This window comes from Bolinopsis microptera, chromosome 1 (genome assembly GCF_026151205.1).
Source record: "Bolinopsis microptera isolate Bmic1 chromosome 1, MBARI_Bmic_1.0, whole genome shotgun sequence".
NCBI lineage: Eukaryota > Metazoa > Ctenophora > Tentaculata > Lobata > Bolinopsidae > Bolinopsis > Bolinopsis microptera.
In genome coordinates, this window is record NC_087072.1 from 16,981,592 (window position 1) to 16,991,086 (window position 9,495).

A 9,495-nucleotide genomic window follows, 5' to 3' on the forward strand; every position below is an offset into this window, starting at 1 on the left:
GTGCCCTCACGTATCCAATGGTATCTTAAACAATAGTAATAGTATCTGATTTTGATTTGAAACTTTTACAAAATAGCAAGTATACAAATGTACAGCAATTCGAACAAACATATAAAATGGGCCGAAATGTATAAATGCTAAAAAGCGTGGGTCAGTGAAACTAGTACAGAGGACATCTTAAACAATAATCAATAGAAATTAACCCTTAACACCACACCCGCCTATCATATTTGTGAACATGCATAACATTGTCGTATGAAAGTATGAACTCTCTCTCTCTCTCTCTCTGCAGTCCAAACAGTGCCCCCTCCCCTAATGAGATTATAGTATAGACAGCGAGTTACCCGGGTAACTCAATTACACTAATTATGCAGCTACATATGCGAGCCCCGTAACTCTTACCGTTCTGCTCAAGCTATTTTATGTAACATTTGTGGTACAAAACCATCAATTAAACCACTTACCAACGACCGATTTAAAAAACCTTTATCATTTAACTTCGTCAGAGTTTTGTCGGCACTTTACCGAAAAAATCAGTCCCGCAACTATTATCGTTTTCTTGATTAAGCCGCTCGGAAATTACAAACAGACAGACAGACAGAAAACACACATTCTGGGATTATTAGTTAGATTGTGTGTCTAGCTCCATTTGTAAACCAATATATTAGTATTGGGCCGATCCTTGACGGATCTGGGATCACAAACGTCAAGGGTCGGTTTTAAAATATATACAACATACATTATGATTAAGTGTTAAGATCGACGTTGTAGCGCGATCATGCATTTCTAAACTTGTCTTACCTGGGGACCCCAGGCTATTATATTTATGTTCATAATCATAGAGATTCGACGGAATGACAGGCTGAGCGCCGCCCAGCAAGGTAATTGGTAATGGGTATACAGCTCACTTAACGGGTTATACTCGTTATTGTAATGTGTATTCAATCCTCATTTGTATTGTGGCCCAGTGGCAGTAGTGGTGCATCTCACCGATCTACGGATGATAATTAATCACTCTACACTCGACTGTCGTGTCTTTTTCAACCCGTTCTCTATATAGCTGGTCCTGAACGACTATCCGAAACCCTAACCCTTTAATCTGATCACAACCCTAACCCATTACCCAATCCTTATCAAAAACATATGCTGAAACCCTAACCCTAACGAAAAATTAGATTAACTTCCTTATATACGGTCATATCACGTGATCGAGACAGTTTTTCGCCAATATCTCGTCAGTGGAGTATCTTAACCCTATGTGATGGTGGTTATTCGGATGATTAATCACTCGACGCGACTGTCACGTGACTTTTTCAACCCGTTCTCTACTTCTAGCTGGTCCTGAACGACTATTCGAAACCCTATCCCTCTAATCTGATCCCAACCCTAACCCTAACCCAATCCTGGCCTTAGCAAAAGCATATGCTGAAACCCTAATATAACGAGAAATTAGACTAACTTCCTTATACGGTCATATCACGTGATCAAGACAGTTTTTCGCCAATATTATATCTTGTCAGGGCAGGGGAGCATTTTAACCCTATACTATGATTCATGGCGTCGTCGGAATCAGCGTCCGAAAATACATTGCATCGATTGAAGTAGGTTTCAACTGTCGGGGCCCTTTTAGAACAATCTCGAAGATCGAGTACTGTGAAATGATTTTGACCATTGTTAATGGTCTGGCCCGGCGCGCGCTACTTCGTAGCACTTGCCGTCGGGCATTTCGAGAAGAAAGCGGCGCGCGCTACTTCGAAGAAATTTAGACGAGTAACATCCGTCAAAAATGATAATTTAGCACGCTTGAATGCTTCTCGCAACGAAATCGGCGAAATGAGCTACTGGGCCTCGCTGAGCTGCGAATAATTGACATCTTAAATCAACATAGACTCGGGGCTCATAGACGTAACCTCCTACATGACACCACCTGAAGGTTGACCTCTGGAAGCGTTTCATCTTGCTGGAGTCGTATGACGCGCGGTACACATGATGATATTCTCCATTTGAGAGAACTTGCTTACCGGGCCGCGCTCAGCCTGTCATTCCGCCGAATCTTTATTCTATATGTTAATGAACATGATAGCCTGAGGTCCCCAGGTAAGAACTTGCTAGTGACCGTGGTTATTGGAGTAAATTGTTCAATTTTATACTTGAGTACAAGTCAATTTGACTTTTGGGACATATAATTTTACAAAGGATCAGGTTTTGGTTTTAAATTATTTTAGGATTGTTGAAATTTGTAAGATTGACATGTTTGATAATAATAATAATAATAATAATAATCAATTAAGTAAAACAAAATTTTTAGTAAAACAAAATTTTTATTTACCACAAAACAATCAATACATATTTAATATTATTATACATTTACAAATAAATCTAAATTTAATTATTCAGCTATATACATGCAATACACAGCCCGCCGCGCAGACAGCCACACATTGCTGAGAGATTCTCTGGTGCAGGTGTAAGCGCCGCGCGCGCGAGGTTTGTTATCTTACAATTACATGTCACGATATATTATTAATTATCAGAGAATTTTAGAAGCAAAATAATAATTGCATATTGGGAAAATTTTGGTCGTTAACGCAGTATAGGGCGTGGACACTGCAATGCTAATAACGGAAAATTTTGAGGCACGAGTGTAAGGAACCTCAAAATTCTCTCTAATTCCGATATTCCTTTTAAAAGATAGTTAAATGATTTAGATTTATAGTTAACACATTTCCATTGAAGATAATAATGAACAATTCCAGTCATTTTGAGCTTGAATAATTTTATGTTTAAGATAGGTATCGTTAAGTTTAGAAGATCATTGAAATAAGATGTGTATTTAAATTAGAGAAGAGATTACGTTTGATAAACAAAATGAAGCGTTTTGTGTTTAACTAATAGACAATTCGACACGGTTGATGACATTCCATGGAGGTGTACAATCAGAACACCACAGAAGATCACCTGATAGCAGACTGGCCTATCGCAGTTTCAGACGAAGATCTATGAATTGTGAGAATAAATGATTAGCAGAGCATAGCAGAGTTTAAACCGTGATGAGCAATAACGATCTTGATGATTAATTACTGATTTTGATGAACCAGACTGATAGACTCTGGGAAAGTCGGAGGGAGTTAAGAGGGAGAGAGATCGGAGATCGGATGTCTTTCTCGGGTCAGTGCAGTCTTATAAGTTTGTTTCAGAGCAGTGCTTATAACAGAGTCCAGTATGCCGGTTCCGCCCGGATACGTTAACCTTGCCAGTTATAAGTATTTCAGTAAGTTCCTTGCCTTAATTTAATGTGAGCCTTTCACATTAGTATTTTGTTTCTTATAAAGAGTCTGACGTGAAATATATATTTACAATGTTTCTAGTGTTTATTCACGTACCCTCTAGGCATATAAATTCTATGCAGTACACTGAAAAGTACATTCTTACCAGGTTGCAGTGGATCCGATCCGTCACATCGAATAGATTCCCCCGTACATTAAAGAACAGTGACTATTAAGTAAGTGCAACATAATTAGCAGAAGATACATATACCTCCTCCAAATAATTAATATTCCATTTATCATAGATAAATTATCCTTCATGATTGCATACCGTTCTGCCATCTTAAATCCTCTTAAGAGTAATTTGCACGATTCTTTGATTACTTTCTATCCAAGGTTTCCGGGTAGAAGTAAGCTCACGACGATAAGATTCCCGATCTCCCTCTCACTTGAAGGACCATTATACGGATTGAAGTTGTTCTTGAGGTAAAATCCTTTTCCATTAGTTTTTACATATGAAGTAGGTTTAAGAATATAGTTGGTAATTGTAGTTTCGTGCTCTCAAAATTATATACTTTGTACAAACTTCCGTTTCAGTTCCCAGGTCAATAGACCCGAATCTTCCTACTCAGAACGTGCTGCCTTTGCCGATACCTGCTAGATTAATTGATTCTCCGTCGTCAACCGAGGTAATTAGTTCAGTCATAACGTCCGCATAAAATAAGTAGTTGTCTTAAATAGTAAATTTATTAAGTATTATATTATTGTTTATCGAGTAAGACGTGTGCAGGTTTAAAGTAGATTTCATGTTGGTTACGTAATAAATTGTTTCTATTGCCATAGTTAAAAGATATTGCTTTCAGACCATTCGTGACAGTCAAACTGTTGACGGTGAGACTCAGTCAAAGACGCGTGATATTCCAGCCCTCCTACACTATTTCTTAGAGAGAGACATATCAAAAGGTGATTGCACCAACATAGACTTAGAGTTCCTTTAAATAGGTTATGAGAAGAATTTCTACCGTTTCAATTAATTAGTATAGTATCAAAAGGTTACTTCCATTGTTATATAACCATTTTTCAATTTAAGAAGGTTTTCTCTCATTAATTATACTACCATTAGTCGTTCTATATTTTGTTCTATATTGTCGTTTCAATTTGTGTTAACCCACCAAAATTGAAAGTCTGAATTATAATCACTAACCGCACTAAATTAAATAAGAAGTAACATGAAACTCTGAATTCTAGCAAAACTATAATTTCCCTAAAACAAAAGTTTTAAGACGCTCAATCGTGGGTTCAGAACCTTCCGAGACGGACTCTCTTGATATAACCGGGGCCTCCCATGTATAGTTCTAGCCAAGTCAAAAGGAGCTCTAAATAAATAATTTCTTGGAGGAAATAAAGTACTACATATCATGGACATGGGAGAGGTGATTATTACCCGGTGCTAGCAACTAATACCTGTCTAATTTGGTACCGTGGTTAATAACAACGAGTTTCATTCAGCTACCCAATTTATATGTGACATGTACTTGTATTAAATTCAAATAAATGTTAGTAACAATCGACGCCAACATTGTGCAACTGTAAACTGCAAAATGTTAACGTCGATTATCATCGTATCACGTGGTGACCCCCACGGTCGCTTCGTGACCCCCACGGTCACTTCGACGCTACAGGGGAAGCCGCGCACTTCGTGCGCGGCGGGTCATACAACATATGACAAGATTATCATTAAATCACATCTCGCAAGTTACTAATTCTTTGCACTATATTTGTTACGTCACTATAGCATATGTCATTCATATTGTACGTTATTGGTTATATAAGATAAAAATAAACATTTTATAATTGTTTCAATGTTCAACACTGCTAAAAAACAAATACCTACTTGCCCATCGATTAAGCAGTCGCCAAAACAAGGCTCAAAGTTAATTTACCTTCACACCTCGTTTTGGAGACTGAAGGATGTCAATAAATAAATAATGGATAACATTAATACTGAATATGATGGATAATCAGTAATATCAATAAAATCCACAATCACTAATCATGTTTTCGATGGGCAAGCACTCGCAACTGGATGCTGAAACAAACGGCGCAAGTCTTGCACCGTTCATGCAGCATACGTCGCGAGATATCATGAGCTCCGCTAACTCTGCGATTCTAACGGATGAATTAGGCTACCCCGACAGAAACACAGGTAACAGGGGGTTGTGGAAGGACACGAACACTGTTCGTTAACTCGTACCCCGGGTACCCCCTATATAGATCTATGTCCCGCCGGAGACAGCCCACCACCAGTCATATCGAAAGCAGCTTTTAATTCTGCATTATAAATATCGCGTCGTCATAATAAATAATATACATTACCACTACACACTTGTCACTACACACTTTTATGCACAGTATAACTAAAATATTAACAAGAGACAGAAGAGTTTTACATCGGCTCAGCACCGCAAGGACTATACACGTGGTTCATAAATTAGTTTGATTTGGTTACGGTTCGACCGGGAAAGTGGTCGGGGTTAGTTCTCATAATGAGTAATCACTGTCGTCAGATATATTAGAGCGGGAACTCCCCCAGGTTCCGGACGAAACGCGCACAGTATTTAGAGTATCAGCGCGCAATGCTGTACGCGCTCCCATATTGTTTTATCATTCGGCGATCGCGTTCAACGTGACTGGTTAGGAAGTGCTATGTTGTTTACCTAATTTCAAGCATGGTATCCATAGATAAGATTATCAGTCAGTAAGTGGGAATAACAGGCAAGTATCACTTCTCACTCAGAATTCAGTGAAATTTTTGTCACACCAATCAGTTCCATACCTGTTTTGAGCTCTTAGAAGTGACTGTTTAAGCAAATTCTTGACAGAGCTGCAAGGGGAGGTGAAATTCATCGGCCCAACTTTACGAAAGTTAACTTAACAAGTTGTTTTCTTTGCTGTTTTCTTGAATTTGATGCGCGGCGCGGCCCAGTAGTGCATCGCTTGTATTGTAGGTTTATAACTTACCAAGAAATAGAAAGGGCTCATATCAGCTGGTTAGAGCAACCGTTAATGCATCCCGCAACAACATTACTGGGCGGCGCTCAGCCTGTCATTCCGCCGAAACTGTTTATATGATTATGAACATAAATATAATAGCCTGGGGTCCCCAGGTAACTGGTAACAACATGCTGTACAATCACAAATAAACTGCGACACATTGCACATTTGACATTGGAGCCTAGCGCGCACTTCTGAAACCTAGTTTAGAATCGAGCGCTACTAAAAATTATTTAGGTACAGTTCGCTGTTGTTTAGCAGTTCATTTACTGATTTCCCCAAATATTCTCACCGATTGCCTATTATACTGCTTAATGTATAAACTACAAACAAGAGCAAGCAACTGCTATCAATATTATTTTTGCTGTCAATACTTATCTAAAAAATTGCGGGCTACGTATATTGTACAGGGTGGGCCAAAAGTCAGTGTGCAAACGTTGGGTCTTATACCTCCGCCGTGTTTTATATTTGAGAGCTGTTGCTTTGCAGATGGCATACTGTACTTACTGGTTCGAGGATCCCGTCGTCAAAATTTGAAAATTCGAATATTTTAGACCACGCCCATTCAATATTAAAACACCTATATTGTTTTCTCTGAACATCCTAAACGCCTAATTTTTTCAGAGACGGTAGATTATCAAATGTTGCATATGATCTGAAAACATGAGGCAAAACGGATTAGAAATGACGAAGTTAACAAGCATTTTGTGTATCTCGTTAACAAAATTGACTGGGTGATTATGTGACACCGTGACACGACACCTTAATTGGGCACCCTTAACAATTCCCATAATGTTTAACGGGGTAGTTAACGGGGTCACCTTATCACGTGATTAGGTAAACCAATCAGCTGATCACACGTAATGAATAAACTCTTTATGCTTCATATCTCGGTCATCTGAGAAGCTACAGTTCTAATTCTTTCAGGGCAAACGTAATTCGAATGGCCAAACACAATTCAATAACATTTAGCTTGATCCGACTATCCAAACTATCAAATAAATGCGAAAATGAACCTCCATTTGAAAAAAATGAACGCGAATATTTTTCGAGTTGACAAATTCCTCGAACCAGTGGTGGTACTAAGTCATACCAGAAGGAAGTATTTCAATTGGGCACTCAGTGACTGAGCTATTAAGGCCAACGTTTGCACACTGACTTTTGGCCCACCCTGTATCTGTATGCAGTAAAAGTAAAGCCGTTCTAGAGGAAACGAGTCTGATGGTTTTTAGTTTCTCCTTGAGTATGAGGTTTTTAAAATTCATCGAGGTGTTGTATTACCCGTCAAATTGAGGTGTTGTGGGAAACAAGCTTTGAAAACTCTTTTAGCTAAAGGTATTCGATAACGCTGTTTTTTGAAGTGCGAAGTAGAAGTAAAACAACCTTATTCAGGATGACTTAAAGTCACTGAGGTAAAGATAGCATTCTGAAACAAGTTAGAACATTAATAAATTTTAACATAAACTGAAGTAAATAAATAATAAGAATCATTACAAGGTGAGGTCTGGGGTTGGCTAGTTGAAAAAGTTAGGAGAGAGGGGTATTAAGACAGCAGGACAAGGTTTTGATCTCTCATACATGTACCTCGACTGCATAGAAGTCCTCGATTGCATTGTAGGTTTATAACCTACCAGGACGCACGCCGAGTTGGACTCGTCGACGGTCCTGATATTTGAAACAAATATTTCACGAGTATCACCTGTTAATGATTGCATAGAAGTCCTTATCGCACACCTCTGGGATTGATGAAACAAGCGTGTCTTGCACCCATAGTCTAGGAATGATTTGATTTGATGATAGTTATGATAGATACTGATTACTGAGGCATGAGGCCTTGTTTGAAGTCTGATGGGGAAGACATTCTGAATTAGGGGGTTTTGAGTTAGGGGATTCAGAGCTTGTTAACTTCACGAAGAGCCTGTAAGAAATTGCTCATGGCAGTTGGGGCACAGGTTGTTCTTACAGTTGTTCATCGCCCTGAATAGTCGGTAGATGTTAATCAGTTGTATTCGTTTACAATTTACATGTCATTATGGTTATTCACACATTTTCAAATCGGCATGAATAACCAAAATTAAAAACACAATAGGAAAAGTTAAGAGGAATTAAAGAATACTTGAATAAATGATGAATCTGCAGTGGGATTTGAATTTGGCACACTTAGTATCTACACCTGGTTAACTTTTTTCAACATTACTTTTGACAGTTTCCTATGTACGTAATTTCACATATTAACCCTTTTTAGTATTAATAATCATATTAGATTATATTGTAAGTTAGAAGCCTGTGGTCACAGAGAGGAAGCTAATAGTATTCTTTGGTAGTCAGTTTTTATCGCATCAAAAAACATCCGACACAACCAAAGATACAATTACAGCCGATTCAAATGTAGCTCGCACTGAACACAATGTAATTACCACAAAATCGATGAAAATGTTGCTTTGCAATCTTTGCACATGCACGTGCGCGTTCACCACCGTTACCATGGTAACTATGCAACTTCCTATTTTTCATCTAATTTGCACGTGGGCGGTCGTACATACATTCTACATACAGACAAACATAATTCTTTGAATTAGTAGTACGTAAGTAAGATAGTGATATGTACTAATGATTAAGCTTATACAGATTCAAGGAGATTGTACGATTAAATTGTATTAGCCCATTATAGGTTTGAGCTTTAATAACACACAGCATTTAGGTAGATACAACTTGTTTTTCTTAATAACATTCCAAAGTTCAACTGGTTAATATCAATGGAAGATTTTGGGTTATCAGCTATCTGAGTTATCTGCATGTTATTCTTCACGAATTGAAGATTTGTGATACACTATACAGTAGTATCTGATTTATCTGAATTTATTTCAATAATGTTGATTTCCTTGCTATGTTTATATACCTTCTCACATGATTTTCAAACAGGATGTCCTGTGATTTCTGTCAGGGCACTGATGGTAACTCAAGCAATTCTCAAACTTTGCTTAAATCCTTTCGGAAGCTCAAGAGTAAAGACATATTTGATTCTTCTTCACTGAATTCAGAAACAATTCTTTTGAAGCAGCTGTTGCAGAGAAATGCTGACCAACACCATACTCGGAAATATTTTCGATTAAGCTCCCAGCTTTCTAAGAAATGTACCAATCTTAGCATCATCCTAGAAGCATACTTGAATGAT

At 38.0% G+C, this 9,495-nt stretch overlaps 1 protein-coding gene and 1 long non-coding RNA gene across 2 annotated transcripts in view; one reads left to right on the forward strand and one right to left on the reverse strand.

The window, feature by feature from the left end:
• Positions 1-9,495, reverse strand: part of LOC134825991 (lysosomal cholesterol signaling protein-like) — a 383,362-nt gene that overhangs the window by 220,683 nt on the left and 153,184 nt on the right. The gene's annotated exons all lie outside the window — the stretch shown is intronic.
• On the forward strand, positions 2,954-4,728 carry LOC134823497 (uncharacterized). The gene is made up of 4 exons (XR_010161309.1): positions 2,954-3,502; positions 3,663-3,752; positions 3,871-3,955; positions 4,130-4,728. It is a non-coding gene; the product is annotated as an uncharacterized LOC134823497 (long non-coding RNA).